The sequence below is a fragment of the Gymnogyps californianus genome, chromosome 5, assembly GCF_018139145.2.
Source record: "Gymnogyps californianus isolate 813 chromosome 5, ASM1813914v2, whole genome shotgun sequence".
Taxonomy (NCBI): Eukaryota; Metazoa; Chordata; class Aves; order Accipitriformes; family Cathartidae; genus Gymnogyps; species Gymnogyps californianus.
In genome coordinates, this window is record NC_059475.1 from 10,750,106 (window position 1) to 10,766,937 (window position 16,832).

The 16,832-nt window shown below is 37.9% G+C and overlaps 1 long non-coding RNA gene across 2 annotated transcripts in view; it reads left to right on the forward strand.

Moving 5' to 3' along the window:
• The first annotated feature begins 3,256 nt into the window (after nucleotides 1–3,256).
• The window catches only part of LOC127017124 (uncharacterized), a 57,834-nt gene continuing 44,258 nt past the window's right edge, over nucleotides 3,257–16,832 (forward strand). For both annotated transcript variants that reach the window (XR_007766543.1, XR_007766542.1), the window contains exon 1: nucleotides 3,257–3,319. This is a non-coding gene — a long non-coding RNA (uncharacterized LOC127017124). The remainder of the gene's footprint in view (nucleotides 3,320–16,832) is intronic.

Below are 16,832 nucleotides of genomic sequence, written 5' to 3' on the forward strand. Positions count from 1 at the left end.
ACACTGCTTGCAGACTTGGGACACTAATTAACAGTTCTGTTAATGATACATGAGACAAAGGAGCCATGTAAATAGATAAGACTAAATGCATGGAGAGCAGAAGTTTATGGTAGAAATGTACTATTTTTATAGAAACACTTCTCTGACTACATTTCCATTTTAGTCTTATTAGTTTAATTAAGAATGACAAATTTTCCATTTTAAAATATGCCTGACAGAAAATGAGTAGGGGTAGGAAGAACCTTACAAAAGGAGAGGGCAGGAGAAAGGCAGAGCAGGGGTACAGGTACTCCCTAGGGGATGATTTTTTGTACACACAGCATGAGTCAATACCAGCAGGGGCCTTAAGTCTCCTGAATCCCTCCACTCCTGGTAATTCCACTCCTTAAGTGTGTGGGCAGCAGCAGCAAGTAAGAAGACATCTTCTTTTTGAAGAAGAGGAGAGAAAAATCTGCTGGGCTTTACTCAGAGCCACATTAAAAGGAGGAGAGCTTGCTTCCTCGTGACATTACTTGTCACTGTCTAAGCATGTTATCCTTAGTGTATGCTAAATCATTTGCTTTCCATGCGTCATGGCTCTGGAGCATGGGAAATAACATAAAAACTGGTATTACAGTCTTAATGTATGAGGAGAGTTTCTGACTATTAGCTGAATTGGTATGGATTTCTTTTTCTAGCAGAGAGCATCACTCCATGGTCTAAAAACAGTTAGGAAAAAATAGGATCGCAGTTTATTTTTCTCACAGGTTTGTAATAGATGACATAGCTTAGCTGCTGGCATTTCATTAGATCAGTGTATTTTGGCAGAAGCTTTTCTGTCTTATATAGACTCTGCCATATGGGATTCCAGCTACCGTGACTTTGGAAAATACCTGTAAGTCTTACACATCAACAGACTATTGACGCATCTCATTTTGTATCTGTCAGTGTGCTCAGAAATCAAGTATAATATTGCCCCAAACATTTCTGGACTGTTGAAGAAGTACAAAGGCCATTTGAAACAACATTGAAGATGTTTCAAATAGACCTACTGTTTACATCGCAGCTGGTTAGAGAAGGATCCCTGTACATCTGCCATCTGCCAAAGAGGATAATGTGTTTTGTAACTGGCATTTCTTATTAATATGGTAGGCAGCAAACCTTGCAGATAGGGCAGGAAACAGGAATAGGACTCATGGTCTGATCCTGACTCTGATGGTGTTTTGTGCAACCCTGGAAAATGGCTTAAGCTGTCTGTCCTACTGGCTTCTTACATTGTGTAATCAGAACTATTTTGTACTGTTTTGTCATTTTCTGGTGGAAAAAAAAGCTACACGTCTTTATTTAAAACATGCTGTGATGAAAAGCTACCTATGAACTAAAATAATTAATGCTTTTGTATAAAAATTCAACCGCACCTTTGAAACTTTAAAATAAAGTAAGCTTCACTTATGATAAGGGAAGAAAGGGATCTTGACGATATTCCTGCTTATCCTTTTGTTCCTGTCATAATTAACAACAAAGTTGACTGTGATCCTCAGCCTGCTTTTATGGTCAGTCAGTATTGCTGAGCTCTATAAGCTAGCAGAGAGCGAAACAAAACTTTGCTCACTGCCTCCTAAGCAGACTCTCCAATAACCATTTTAACAGTCCTTCTTCCCTCAAACAGCAATGCTTTCCCACAGAAATTTGCAGAGAGCAGAGAATTGCTTTTTACTAGTTAGTATTTAGACTGCAGTTCAAGGCTTTGAGATTTTTCATCTAGCACTGATGATATCTCTTTGTAGCTCATTAAGCTCTGTAACCCAAATGAAAGACGCCAAAGGAGTTGTCTGTGAAGCAAATGCACACTTGCTTCTTGCTGTGGTGTTATGGTGTACTTAATGCTGTGTGGATATCTTGAATGATAACGTATTTGGCAGTGAGAAGAAAATATCTCTGTGGAGATAGCGGAGAGAGATTTTTTTAGTGTGAACTCATGTCACCCTTCTTTTTGTAGCTTATTGTCTGTTGATGAATTTTAAAAGAGCCCTTAAGGATTTGGCACAGAATAAAAGCATTATGCTAGCTTCTCAAGTCAGACTATCCCTTCACCCTACTGCACACCCAAACCAGGTTTGTGTTGCTTGTTTTTCTCTCAGCCGGACTGAAGAAGGAACTTGCATAAAGAAGAGTGAATTGGAAATTGTTAGTATCGTTCTGAGAGTCACTTTTTTCTGACATTCTAATTTAAGATATTTCTGTAAAACTCTCTCCACCCATTACAGGTAACTAAGATTTTATAACTGGTGCCACAAGCAGCTTAAGGGGTTGTCCAGCATTGTAGTACCTCATGCAGACCTCTGATCTTCAGAAGCAATCAGTTTGTTCTGAAAGAGTTAGACATACCTGTGATGAGTAGGATTCAGACTGGATGTAGCTACTAGTTTCAGTCTCAGCATTGCTGAAGTTTTCTTGTCAAACTGACAGTGCTCTGCCTCTCTTCCATGTATCATGTTTGATAAGTACATAATCTGTACAAGGGGGTACTGTTATTTGAAAATCAGAAGTTGATTTATATTATTAATTTATAAAAGAAAATTTTGCATCTATTTTTCACCTGTGTTTTAAGTTCTGATATAGCAAAGGCTGTTTCCCTTCAGTATATAATCCTGCAAGTACCTAAGACCTGCCTTATTTGCTTTTCCACAGCCAATAGTTTTACTGTCACTAATTATGCTCCATTTTTATCAGAAAACCTAGTGTAAGAGATATTCACTAACCATTTAACAACCATAGCAGATTTACAGTAGCTGTAGTTTTAGCAGTGGTATCAATACGTTTTCATGTTTTTATCATACATTAAATCCTTGATAGCTGCCTTTGATGGTTCTGGCATAGTGTATTACATGGTAGAGAGGGGTAAGAACACCTGGAGAAAGGAGGATGAACGAGAAGTGGAATTCCTACTTAGAACAGGCACCTCGCACTGTACAGGCTTGAACACTACTATTACCAAAGACTTCTTATCTTTAGTGTAGACAATCTAGTAACCAGACAACTCAGTATCACCATTTCTACTGTTCTTTCCAATCTTCCCTCCCAGCTCTGGGCCCTTATGACTCCCTGGCAGAGGTCAGGGAAAGCCCCTCTCTTGCTCTCACAGCTGAGGCTGGTAATAACAACTGATAGGTAATGCAAAGCAGGTGGGCAGCCAGGGGAAGCTTCTCCTCCTTCAGCCCGGGTGGAAATTTGGGCTGGTGTTTTTCTATGCGGTGGTTGACCTCCAGTGTTAGCTGTACTAGGAATATAGACATTTATTGGACTTTACAGAGACATACATCAGAGCAGAGCTCTTTAGGTAAGGACTGATTGACTGTGCTCTTGCCCTTTTCTTTAGTTAGTAGGTAGGGAATGCAGCTGGAAGCAACTAAAAGTGGTAGGATTTTACTTCTTCCAAGTATGAGTTGATAAGCAGATACTTTTGGTATCTTAAGTACATATATTCAGTTCTTCAGGGTTGTTTAATGTTCTCAGTTCTGTCTGCCCTTGAGAAGACCTGAAGGTATTCAGTATCTCTGGGAAGTGCTGAGGCATTTTAGAGCTAGTCCTTAATATTTGTGTTGGTGTATTTCACTTTGCTCTGTTAAAATGGCCTTCTATTGCTATAGACTGTGGTAGCTTAAGTACAAGCACAGACATGTTGCTGTGTTAACTGTTAATGGATTGGTCTCTTTAGGTCTACCTGTATTAGATACTCTTTGGAATAATTAATTGCATTACGTTAAAATAAGGAATGGACCAGAAAATGAAACTGTTTGTGAGAGACCAGTAGCTGATCTGTAGCAGAGCTGTGATTGTTCAGGTAAATTTTAGAACAACCTCTGGGCTCTAATGAGTTCAAAACAAACTCTAAAAGCTGCTGTGCAGGAAACAGTAGTGCTAAAAAGTTTATATGGGGTAACGAGTCCTGCCTTTGTTTCAGAGATTTCTGCATGGTTTTGTTCATGTGTCATTGAAGTATAAAACTCTGGAGACTTTACCTGCTTAGATTGTTACACCTCTTCAATCTCTTCAGCTTTCCATAGATGTGATAACTTACTGTTAGCATTTTTGATGCTTTGCAGTGGTAGCTAGAATCTGGGGACCTCTTTGTGTTGGTGTTGTAGCTTTGCTTCATACCCAATAGCCTTACTGCTAGGCTGACCTCCCCTTGTACCACATCCACATAAAGCTCTCCACTCAATTTTTTGCGTCCTTTGGATTTAGAGACCTACTTACAACTGGGAAGGCCTGAATTGCCGCTTTACTTGATCTTGTTCTAATGTAGTGCAGGAGTTATGCTGTTGGAAAAACTAGTCATATGCCTGTGATTCAAGTCTAGGTTGTGTGATCTACAACTGGCATCTAGTTTTGTGGAAGGGGAAAGAAAGGGGAAAGGTTGAAACTCTGAGGGCTGTCTGGATTTGTCTTCATCTGACCAAAACAATGAATGTATTTTGATTCATTATTACTCCTTGAGCAATATTATGTCCCCAAACTTCTTTCAAGTGCAGAAAGATTCTCTAGTATGAACAAGCTCTGGGAAAATTTTTCCAGTAATGTTTGGTACAAACTTGACCGACTTCACCAAATTACCAATACTCCACTAATCCTCTTGGAAGATGACAATTATCACTTTTAACATCACATAAATGTTGAGTGTGTTCACAAGGGTTTATCATCTCTCCCTCCTCCTCTTCCCTGTTTGAGTAGGGGAGGAGCAAAGAAAATTGCCATTAGCTATTGAGGAGGAGGAATAAAGTGGAATTCCTGCTCTTGATCTTGCAGCAGCTGCTGGTAGCAGGGAGTGAAAAAAAGGTGGTGCCTCTGGGGCTGGGCTGGCTGCTGTTTCCCAGGAAAGCAAAGCTTTGTGTATTCCACGGGACACACACAAATACTACATTTACCCAGTCCTCCTGTTTCACTTGAAACTGGAGAAGTCTACAGAGTATCTCAAATCCCTGACATTTTAAAAAAACAAGACCCCAACCCATTTTCTTTGAAACTCCGTCCGTAATAAATTGTGTTATGTTTTGCTGTGTGTGGCTCTGTTGGTGTTTTTTTAAGGGGCAGTAAAGCTATAAAATTTTTCTCCTACTTCACATTTTTCATGTGATAGGATTTAACATGAAATTCTGGTTTGTTTTACCCTTTGATAGCCCGTCTGAGTGATTTATAAAAACTTTTACAGAGGCACCACCATCTTTGATGCTTTGTTAGGAAGCCAAATCCCTCCAGGTGGCTTAGACAGATGCTAGCACCTTGACTACGCCCTAGTTTGTATACTGTTTTAATAGTTACTAATTACCTATTCAATGTCATTACCATGTTTCTGGTTTTGGCACAAAATTACAGAGCAAGTTACAACAGTCATGCAGAAAGATCACTATGTATTCTGCCAACAGTGGAAAATTAGAATTGTTAGGGTGCTTGCAAGGTATGTTGAGAAGTTAGTGTGTGTACTTAGCTCTTAGAATGTGTGTTTATTTTGGACTTTCTGCATTCTTCATGATTTGTTCCTTGACTGGAATTGAAGAACCTGAAGAATTACTTCTTTTTAAGTGCTAGAGAGCAGATCTACTTTGGAGAAACAGCATATTTTTTACAGTTTGGGATCACTCAGTGAGCAAAATGAAATCTCCTCAGACACTCTTCAGAAATCTGTGAATTTTCAAAAGGTGTAGTGCTGAATATTATTCCAAGATCAAAGTTATTAAGGCAAAAAAAACCCCAACCCAGTCACTTATATCGTTAGAAAATATTCTGTGTAGTAAATTAAATCTTATTTTACTGTGGAAGGAAATAATCCTTAACAAGATATAAAGGAGAATAAGATTTTTTTTTTCTTTTCATTTATCCCGCCGGACCCTGCTGTGTATGAGAAACCCATTTCATAGCAGGGGTTTTAAATGCTGTTAATTCCCTTGTTCATACCCCTTTCTGAAAAGTGTTTCCTAGTGAACGTCCTGTAGAGGGAGATGGTTTCAGCAGGGCTAATTATTTGGGGCCGAGCACCATGTTAAGGCAGATGCTTCTAGTTTTAGCACTACCTCGTTTGACACTGCCCTGTGGGTATGTGCCAGTGCTGCACTGCACAGGGTAACCACACATGAAATACTTTTCATTGCAGATTGGGTAGAACTTCTGATCTGATTAATTGTACGTCTACAGCAGGAAGTTTTCCTGGCATAACTAAGACGATTAGTGGTGTGATTTGTTTTGGGAGCATTGCTATGCTGATAACAGACAGTTTTATTTTTATAAAATGCAACAGTGGAAACACTAGGAGGGTTTTGGCTGGCTTAGTTAAACAGAAAAAAATTTATGGTGTGAAGTCAACCAACCCCCCTCTAGTAAGATCTTATCTAGAGTGGAATACTTAATTTTTACATGTAAATTGCTGTTTAGTTTTCAGAGTTCACTTCCACATGAAAGATGCAATTAATAATTACCAAAGCTATTGTCTAGACTGTCTTTGAGGCAAAAATCCTTGTGCTTGAATTTATCAACTCATAGACAATTCACATTTTGAAATGTAGCTTTTGCGTCTATGTGATCTAGCAACTCTTTAATTCCTTTGTCCTTCTTGGTTTATGAATAATCCCTGGAAGAATAAAAGCAGTGCTCAGTGTGAATAAGAGTAAAGGAATCAAGCCCATCATCTATAAAAGAAAGTACAGATTCTGGATCACAGGATTTGAACCCAGCCCTTTCCCTTTACTGCTGCCAGGGGGGAGAAATATGCCTCAGTCAGCTCTTGAGGCTGGAGAAAGCTTTCCCATATAAAGATTTTTCTGTCATCCATCACGCTATTCATTTTTATAAACCTGTTGCTTCTTATTTCTCATTGGTGCTTTGTCTGAATTTTCAACTGGAAAAATAGTTAAAAGCTTGCAAAAACAGCGAGAGAGATTTTGTGTTACTGCTACTGTCAGTATCTGACAGTATGTTTACACTGCCGACTGGATTTGAGATACAGCCTGCCATAAGTTTGGGGTCAGGTTTTTTGGTGGTTGGGTGCAGATTAAAAGTTTGTTGCTTATTCCCACAAATGCATTGCTTTTTGCTTCCCCGTCAGTTCTCCACCTGTTTTCTGAAGCTGCCTTGTAAGCTGAATTAGTGTAATAGTTATGCTCTGACAAGTGAAGCTGTGGTGCCCTGTGAGGGAGGGAGTGGAGAACTTCAGCTGGAGGTTGTGGTGCAAAAGGGTATGGGAGAAACAAGGGTACTCTAAGCTGGCTCCTCCACCTGCAGGGAGGTGTGTGGAGCTGTACCTTGCAGAATTAATTGCCAGGATAGCCCAAGCCTGTGTCTTAATCATCACATTGCAGAGAATTACTTGAATTATTGTGTCCTCAGTGGTGATCTTGTGTATATCATTGGTGCTTCTGGAAATGCAGCTCTTTTCTTTTTGCACAGGAAAAAAAATCAAAGCTACCTTATGGTTTTCTCACAATGAATTGTGGGGAAAGTTTGTCTCCTTGTAAGTTCATTGGGGAAATTATGTGGGAGGTCAAGTAACAACAATGTTTAGCCTTAGGCTTACAGTCCTTTTAAATATGAAAGGAAGAATTTTTTTTTATTTGTGGGTGAGAAAGGGCAGCAGCCAAATAGGAGCCTAGGGTAACTGCAGTGAAAGCATACCCTCAGGGGGTCAACACTGCCAAGAACACAGGATACGCTGTTCTCTATTGTGCTTATTTTTGGACAGTATCTTCTGATTTATGGACTAGCATTCACTGTAGGGCTAAATCAGAATGGAAAGTTAAAGTATTCTAAAATGGGAATATATGAAATTCAACTTGCAGGCTAAATAACAAAGTGTACTGACTTTGCTAAAAAAAAAAAATTCTTCTTCTTCTTTTTGGCCTCTCAGAATAAAGTCGTCTGCTTTAAAATTTCATTTTAAAGCTTTATATTTTTATAATTATTGTTGAAGCACTGACCATTTCTTGGCTAAATTAAGGCCATGCAGATGTACTTAGAATACTCCCTGGCTTTAATGGAAGTAGGAATTGAAAATACTTGGAGCTGGTATGTTTGTTGTTTTCCAGTTAAGGAAGCTGGCAAATGATGTTACAAATTTTTGGAAGAATTGCGGTTTTACAGACAATGAAAGCGGTAGTTAAAGCAACACAATGTCTAGATAGTATTGCTGAGAACATAATTATGATCGGTTTTATGTTGTCTAACTGATAAGTAATATGAAAACCTCAAATAAATTATAATCGTAGGATGATACAACAAACAGCCCTGAAGTCTGACATTTGCAAGATCAAAAAAGCTATGTGAGATCTTGCATATTTCTTGTTTAAAGAAACAGTTCCATGACACAGCTGCAGGCGTTGTACCATCCAGGCAAACAAATCTTACAAAGAAACTGTCTGGTTTAGAAGTAAGTAACAGTTTGCAATACAAGCTCTGAAAATCCAACAGAGATGAGCATTTGTTTAACATGTTGACATTTGGAGATTTATTAATTTCTATAATTAAGATTCTTATTTATTTTTTTAAAAAGTGCTTTATTTTTTTAAGTTATATTTACATCACCAGAAAGCCCTGTAAGTGCCTTGCAATTATTCTATATGCTAAGATGTCTGAGATGTTTTTAATAAACAAAATCAGCTGGCTTTGCTTTGCAATTATATTGCAGCAGAGTGTTTTTTGGGTTAAAATGTTCCTTTCTGGTATATTTTTTCATACAGAGTTATTTGCAATTTTTCTTGTACAAAATTTGCTTTTTATTTTGATAATTGGAAGTTAGAAGTGCTCTGACAATTGAAATAAGATTTTCATTTAAAGATTATATACCTACTGAGTACTTTTGTGTTACTTTGATTATTATAGAAGAGAGGGAAAAAAGTTCATATTTGCCTTCTGTCCATATTTGTTTAATCAAGACAATAATAGGTTCTAGGATTTTTATTTCTGAAATCACATAATAAACTAAGAGAAAGGACTGCTGTCTTAAGTTATAATACTTGCAAACACTAAGATGTGTTTATCCTGACCTATCCATGGATAAAAATTAATTTCAATTTTACTTATAATGGTAAAAGCAAAAAAAAAAAAAAAATCAGTCTTTAAAACGGTGAGAGAATTGTTATGTGCATGTAGAAACCCTGGAACATAGAGGACCCCTGCCAAGTATTTGAGTTTCCCAGGTTATAAGCTGAGGGAAGTGTGTTTGGCTTTTGTTAATGGCTGTTATTTTAAAAAAAAAAAAAAAAAAAAAAAAAATTAAGATTATGCTACTGTGTGCTGCCTTAGACCTTTGATTTTGTCTATCAGAGTATCTCAGAAACTTTATAGGCATAAATACTCTTTTTTTTTTTAAGTGTAGTGTTTAGCTAATTTGTCTGCTTTTCAGTTCATGATGGAAGATGTGAGTGATAGACAAATGAACTAGGTCTATCATCAAAATGGAAATGTGCAAACATCTAGGCTGAATCTTGGTATAGAAAGAAGGTAATTTAACCCTTTTTGAACATGGATTTCTAAAAATCTTGTTTTGGCAACTCAAAGTCTGAGAAAGCTTCTGCTGAGAAACCACACGGGTGAATCTTTAAGATTACAATCTCCCCTTTATTAGTTAGTGCTAAGGTATTATTTCTTAAGAATTTGAAGCATAGCAGGGCATGACTCTCTAATAGATGGTAGATTTAATTTTTAAAAATAAAAATACCAAAAACTTCCCCTATTGTTTACATATTTTGTCCAGGCAAACCTTCTATCTACTAGCATATTAAAGTGTCTGCAGGAAGTGTTTTTGTAAAAAAATCAGTCACAGATCTGTACTTGCTTACCTTGTTGTTCATCACTCCATGTTGTAAAATAGGCATGTTCCCAAGAAATGAAAAGCTGGGAAGAATGGTCACAAGAGCATTTATATGTCTTCACCATAACTAGCTCGAAAACTGCAGATTCTCTTGTGGTTGGCACCTGGTACAAATGGATTGCTTGTGAGAGCAGAGGGATGCCCACAATGCCTCCAGAAAATTCAAATTATAGCAAGGATATCTGATTTTCATTAATAGTTACCGCTTTTGTGTGAAGAAGTTTTTTGTAGCTACTGACTTCTCTTTGATTAGATTGGAACAGATGAGTTCAGCTCTTTGAAATTTTGTTTGTAGCTGTTCTTGGTTTGCTTTGCAAATGTTTGCATCACTGTGCACCCTTAAAATTAAATTAAAATGCTATAATATCAAACAGTGATGAGTTTCATAGTTACGTATGCATATTGGCAAGGAGCCAGAATACTGCAGGAGGTGAGACAATATGTCTGCGTAGGTAGGCAGATGACATACTCTTCTCCACCAAACCAAAGGGAAGATGAAATGAAAGTGAAACTTCTTGAATGTTCTTGGACAAGCAGAAAAAAAATGCACAAGACTACAATAGAAGAAAAGGCTAGAAAAACGTAATTTCTGAGACTTTAGTAATTTTAAGGGAGTGATTTCTCAATTGCCTGGTGATGGAAGTGCTAATTCTTTGCAGAAGCATCTCCTAATAGTCTTAAGATAGTTTGGGATCCTGCTGTCCACTTTAAGTTGATGATTAACTGGGATAATTTTTGAAAGAGAGAAAACTTAGTCCTTTGTGTAAGATTACCCGTAAAGGTAAAATAACTGCTTGAGACCTACAGACAGAAATTGACAGGAGTCTTTTTTTAAAAAAAACCCAAAGCCACAATCCCTGTCTCATTGCAACATGAAGGTGATATGCCACCTCTCAGAATAGATGGGAAGTTAATACATATAAGATAGTGAGCAGTTTTTCTTTCTGAAAGTCTTTCATAAACCAAGTGTTTTCATGCAGCAGTAGAAAAGTAGAAATGTATGTATTTATTTGGTCTTTTGTAATATTACAAAAGAACTTTGTTCTAGTTTCCTCTACCATTGTTTGTATCTCCTCACTGCTTCTTGGAAACGGTAGTGATTATGTGAAGCTGAGTCCAGCTCCAGATCTGGTTTTGAAACTCTCTTGTAATTTTGGCCAAATGGCTTGTGGCTATTGTGCACACTGAAGCTGTTAAGAGTAGTAGTGATCAAGCTACGACACAGTTGCTCTGTAACCGTCTATGCCAGCTCCCCAACTTGCTGACACTTCTGTTATCATATAGATAGTATTTTCAAAAAGATTTGAATGAAGTACAGATATTAATTGAACAACAAGTTGGCTTTCGGTTACCCAGAAGGAACCTCAATGTGATGGAAGAGAACCACAGTATCTTTTAAATTCATCTAACTTAATTTTGGGGGTTTAATGCTGCTTTTTTATTAAGTAACTTATACTGATTGGAAAATGGGAGAAGGCAGCATAATCTCCATTAAAACACTGGGGAATGGTGAGGGACAACCTAACAGGCAAAAATCTTTTCAGCATCAGGAGTGGTCTGGAGCCAAGAGAGGACGTGTGCTTGCAGCCTGAGACTATAGGCTAGTCATAAATGTTTAGCTTTTCATAAACTGGGCAAATGAGGCCTCTTGAGATATTAAGTTTAAGTAGTCCCAAATAATCACAAAAACTACTTCAGAAACTGAAGTTCTGAGTTCTTCTATGGTGTAATGTTGATTCAAAGGAAGATAGGTAATGTTAGAGATCCTGACTTCATTCAGTGTTTCAGCCAGTTTCAATATGACCATTTCTTAGATTTGACACTTATTTTATATGTTACTAAGGCCTCTTTCCATCTAAAATTCCTAGTTTGCATACACATAAACCTCAGTTTACAGTTAATTTGATATAGTGTGTCCCCCATCATGACTGTATGCCAACATCTACTTGTCCCCTTAACAATACCTATATGAAGCATACAACCAGAATGTAGACTATAATGCAGTATTGAAAACTCACAGCCGATGATATATGTGTTTTAGTATGGAAAGGGTTAATTCATGACAGGAATGCTTTTTTTTTTTTTTTTTTAGGAATAAATAAAGGAAACTATTGGGTCTTAACAGCTGGCCAAGAGTGCTCAGAAAGACTTGCAAGCTCCTACAGCAATTAATCCAGATCAAGAGAGGATTAACTTTGAAGTTTAAAATATCCTCCATGCCTGAGGAGGTACCAGTTTAAAGTGCTCATGAATGGTGTAGATAGCTGATTTGTAAGAGTGGGAGTTAATTTATGGATATGAAATCTGCTTTTTGACTTTGCAGTCTGGACTTTTAGATCTTAATCTTCTGTAGTGGGTCAGTAGCCTGGGTGAATATGAAGTGAAAAATATCATAGATCATCTTAGATTAGTATAGACTGTAAGAAGTATAAATTACTTGACTTGCTATGTTTATTGCCAGAGCCAGGAGTCTGAGTTTTCCAACTTTTGATAATCAAGATTTCTAAGTAGACCAACAGTAAATTTGAAAAACTTAAAATTCTTTTTGTGTTCTTTTACAATTTTACTCTATTTTAGCTTGAAAAATACGTTGATATCTTTAAAAGGAACTTTTAGGGGGAGGGGGAATATCTATAATGAGCAGAATATACTGCTCATTATAGAGTAAATCTTGGAAACTAACCTGCAAGTGTATTGGTAAACTTCATGCCGATTTCTGAAGATTTTAATTTTTCTGGAATTAAAATTACAATAAGGGTTTTTTGTTTTAATAAAAAAGCTCATTGAGATAATGCATATTATCACATCAACCAGAGTAGGTGACCAGTCACATGGAAAAGATGATAGTTTTTTATTTGACCGGTCTGAACTTTGAAATTATAGCAAGATTTTCACTTTTTGAGCAGGATGCTTCCCGCAGTCTTCCTGTTATGGCTTTGCGTTTTGATGGGAATATTGTGTTCTCAATCCTTGCCAGTGTTTGTAAGAGGCTCTTTGACTTTTCTATGATTATTTTCTGTCTTAAAACAATGAAACGCCTACTGCTGTCTTCATTCTTTTCACTGTCCTCCTTTCTCCCCACAAAAGCAGAAAGTGAAGCTATTAAGAAACAGCCATCTTGTAAGCAGAGGGAACTAAATCCTGACAGCTTTCCCCTGCAGACTGAAAGCCTCTCAATCTTTGTCTTCCCACACAAACTTCAGGTGTCTTTTTTGACATGAACATATCCTTTTGTAAAACTCTCCTTCATGCGCCTTGATGAAATTATGCCCGCTGTTGTCCGTAATGCCAAGAGCCTCTAATGACAACAGAAAATTGAGGAAAAGTAGTTTGGAGAAAACACTTGAGCTAAAGTGTCTGTACTCTGTTTTGTGTGATCTCGGATTAGGGGCCATGACAGCACGTTTCTAGTATGAATACTTCTCAACCTGTATGACAAAGTACTGCAACAGAGTTGAAAATGTTTTAAACATCTCTTCACTAGACAGCCATGGATGTATCATTACATTAGGCGTTGACAACTTTGGTACGTTGGAAGGGGAATGGCAAAGGCATTTAACTTCAGATAATGTGGAAGGGTGTGGGAGATGGGAGTGGAGATGGAGGTGTGATCATTGCAGCCGCTTCCAATGAAGATCTCTGTGTCATCAAACTGTGTTCCAAACAAATAAAGTAACAAGAATACCAACAAAACAGGACACTAGCTTTGAATGTCAAGCCGGAGAAGAGGGTGAGCAAGAAGAGGTTCATCTTGTGCAAAAGGACAGAGAGGGTAGTTGGTTCAGAAGAATCCTCATAGATGGAGCTAGATAGCCATGAGCTTAGGCTAAACAAGATCCTGGAGGAACAAAGGACCTTACTGTAAAATATAATCTAATATTGCTTTTTCTTGTTTCATTTTCCTTTTTGTAGGTTGCCATTTGGAATTTAACATTTTGCTGTGTTAAACTCGGACTTAAATTTTCTTGTTTGAGCATCTCTCTCATCAAGGGTGATCTTGGGTGAAGTGAATAGGATTTTGTTAGTGTTGCCTGAGTCTAGACTTACCTTTAGATATATGCCATGACATGCTTTAGAATCTGGTCCCCTCATTTTTTCAAGGTGTTTCTGCTTAGAACATGCCAAGTCTCCTGCATGGGGTTAGGACGCAGCTACCTGTGTCTGCGAAGCAGAGCATGGGAAAGGAGGAGCTGATGAGTATTGTATGTCTTTCTTATGGTGACTTGCAATGCAGTTAGGTCGCACATCCAGATCAAGAATTAGAACGTAGTCCTGGAAAGCGTAGAACAGAACCAATGTAGTTACTTCAGAGGCAATGAATCTGTGTATGTATGTATCCTCATGTGCGGTTCTAGGCAAGTGGAAATGAATGCAAGCCATAATGAATTTAGGACTTTCACACTTAAGGGAGGGTTAGAGAAGTGAGTGTCTTCAGAGCTGGAATTCCTCTGCAGCCCTGCTCAGCTGGGGAACTTAGGATGTGGGCTGAGCTCAGGATGGGTCTGCTGCTCAGTGTATTCTCGCAGCTGGACTCACCCTTCTGTGCTTCAGTCTAGGGTTAGGGAGGCAAGGTCTTCTGAGCAGGATTTCCAGCAGAGTCCTGCTCCACCTGGAGAGCAGGGATGAGGGCTTGGCTCAGGATGAGGCTGTAGGTCAACACATGTTTGGAGCCAGATAAGCGCTGTGCTTTGTTTTGGGATAAGGTTGAGGGCTTTCAGAGATGGAATTGCACTGGAGTCTTGCCCAGTCCAGAGGGGTGATGGTGCAGTGTGGAGTTTAAGGGCTGATACTGCTGAAAATCATGTCATAGGAAAAATCTTCCCGTATGTGAATGCCCTGCTGTAAGAGAATGAGCAAACAGTTCATGCTTCTGGCAAGATCCAAATTCACACTTAGACAGTTATTGTTGTTTCTCATTTTAAAGATATTTTCTTTTCAAATCTGCAAGATAAGATGAATTGAAGATTTTGTGCGACTCTAGGTTATTTTTTTAATGTCAACTGTTAGCCTGTTGAGTGATATATCTTTATCACCTACTTAAGCCTGAAATTCTCCAGTTATTTTTCATGTTATTTATTTTGGAAAATATAGTAAAGTGCTCTTCTCTCACTAGTTTAAATAAAGGAGAACAAATTGGCATTTGTAATAATCAAACTGAGTGACTTAGGGTGGAATAGCAATTCATTCAGCAAAAGCCAAACCCAGGAGATTTCAAAAAAAAAGTCAGCATGACCGTGTAATGAGAGAAACTATGCCAATTCATGAATGCAAATCTTTTAAAAGAAAATTCTGCAAAACTTGGCCTGTATCATGTATTAGCCCCTGGCTGGTTTAATTTATCTGGCACGTACTCAACTCTGACACTAGCTGATCATATTACTCAAAAAAAAAAAAAGGGGGGGGGGGGGGGAAGTGTATCATCTTCTGCACTTGTTTTTGTTATGTACATACCCTTTCTGTGTCATAGAACAATGTGCTGACAGACGGTACTTAGTCACCTGTTATGTCTGTTGATTATATGCTTTGATCTAAAATTTATTTTGCTCTTCTTGGCAGCTGAGCTGTTTCTTAATCCATTGATAAAACCTGCTTAATAAGCACTTACAAAGACATTGACATCACCAGAAATAGACTGTGTTGGTGAAATCATAACTTGGTGCCCATAAACCCAAAAGAAGCCTTGCATTCCAGGCTTCAAGAAAAATGCTTTTTTTGAGAAATAAGTAACAAGCGGTTTTATTCTTGCTTTGCATAATTAAGTCTGATGCTTCCTTGTATTTGTTTCAGAGGTTCAATAAGGAGAGAGGACAGTTCAAACAGCTGCTTTCTTATGAGGAATTTGTATCTTGCCATGCTAGAAGCTTCCTTTTCTGTGTGTTAAGACTATTTGAAACATTATCTGATCTTCCTTAATTATGTCTGTAAATATAATTTTGTTGTCATAAAACAGCTTTAAGAAGAGAGCCATTACCTTGTCTTAGGGTGGCTTGCTGTGACTAAACAGAGCTGACAGTTTGCCATGAGAAGTGTAGGTAGCTAAAACATGGCTTTTGTTTTGTTTGGACTTTTTCTTGGGTTTTTGGTTGGTTTTGTTGGGATTTTCTGCAAAAGGTAAAGCTTTCTGGGTTTTTAGTTTGAGGGTCCTGTTACTCATTAAATTCCTTTGGTAATGACAGTGTGACTAGTAAGAACCAGTTGCAGTAATCTTAATATATAAACCTTGGCAGGGGGGAGTTATAAATTCTCAATATCTTGAGGACTTTATTACATTAGCATTTTAGCAAAATCAGGTCTTTCCTACTAAGCTGCGTGACCATCTCTGGCCAACTCATACTGTCACCAAGCTTCCCGAAGAGGGTCACACAGTACGGTTTCACTTGCCATCAGCTGGCTGGCAAGTCCCTTCATCCAATTATCAAGGCATATTTTGTCAGCATGTAAGCAGTGTCTTCTGCCAGCTTTGGGAGCTTTCCAGTCTTGGAGACCTGCAAGGCTGCAGTGTAGGAAAACTGACTTTTGTTTAGCGTTCTCTTTGCCTGGACAGCTTGCTTGATGTCCTGTGAAGGACCATTGGAGAAAGCCTAGGTAATTAATTTAAACTAGGTAGGTAAAACTAAGTGACATGATACCATAAAAGATTGTCTCCTCTTAAATGATCCATCCTCAAACAAAATACTGACGTTTCCCCATGAAAGCTGTTACATTCCCTACAGGGAAATCAAGTTTATTTTAATGCAAGAAATACAAATTAATGGAGATGATGATTGTGGACAGAATTCCAGAATATTTAATTCTGAATCTGGCCATAATAACACATTGAGTGTTGCTGCTTAGATTCTCATTGAGTTGTGTTCAGAATAGCTCTTCTGTCTTTTAACTTAAAGTGACAAGGAAGTTAGTACTTATTTTTCTTTATTGCCCCTGTGACTTTTCACTTGAAAATAGGAGCAGAGTATTTTTATAAGTTTTGCCCTACATGATTACATAAGTGAAG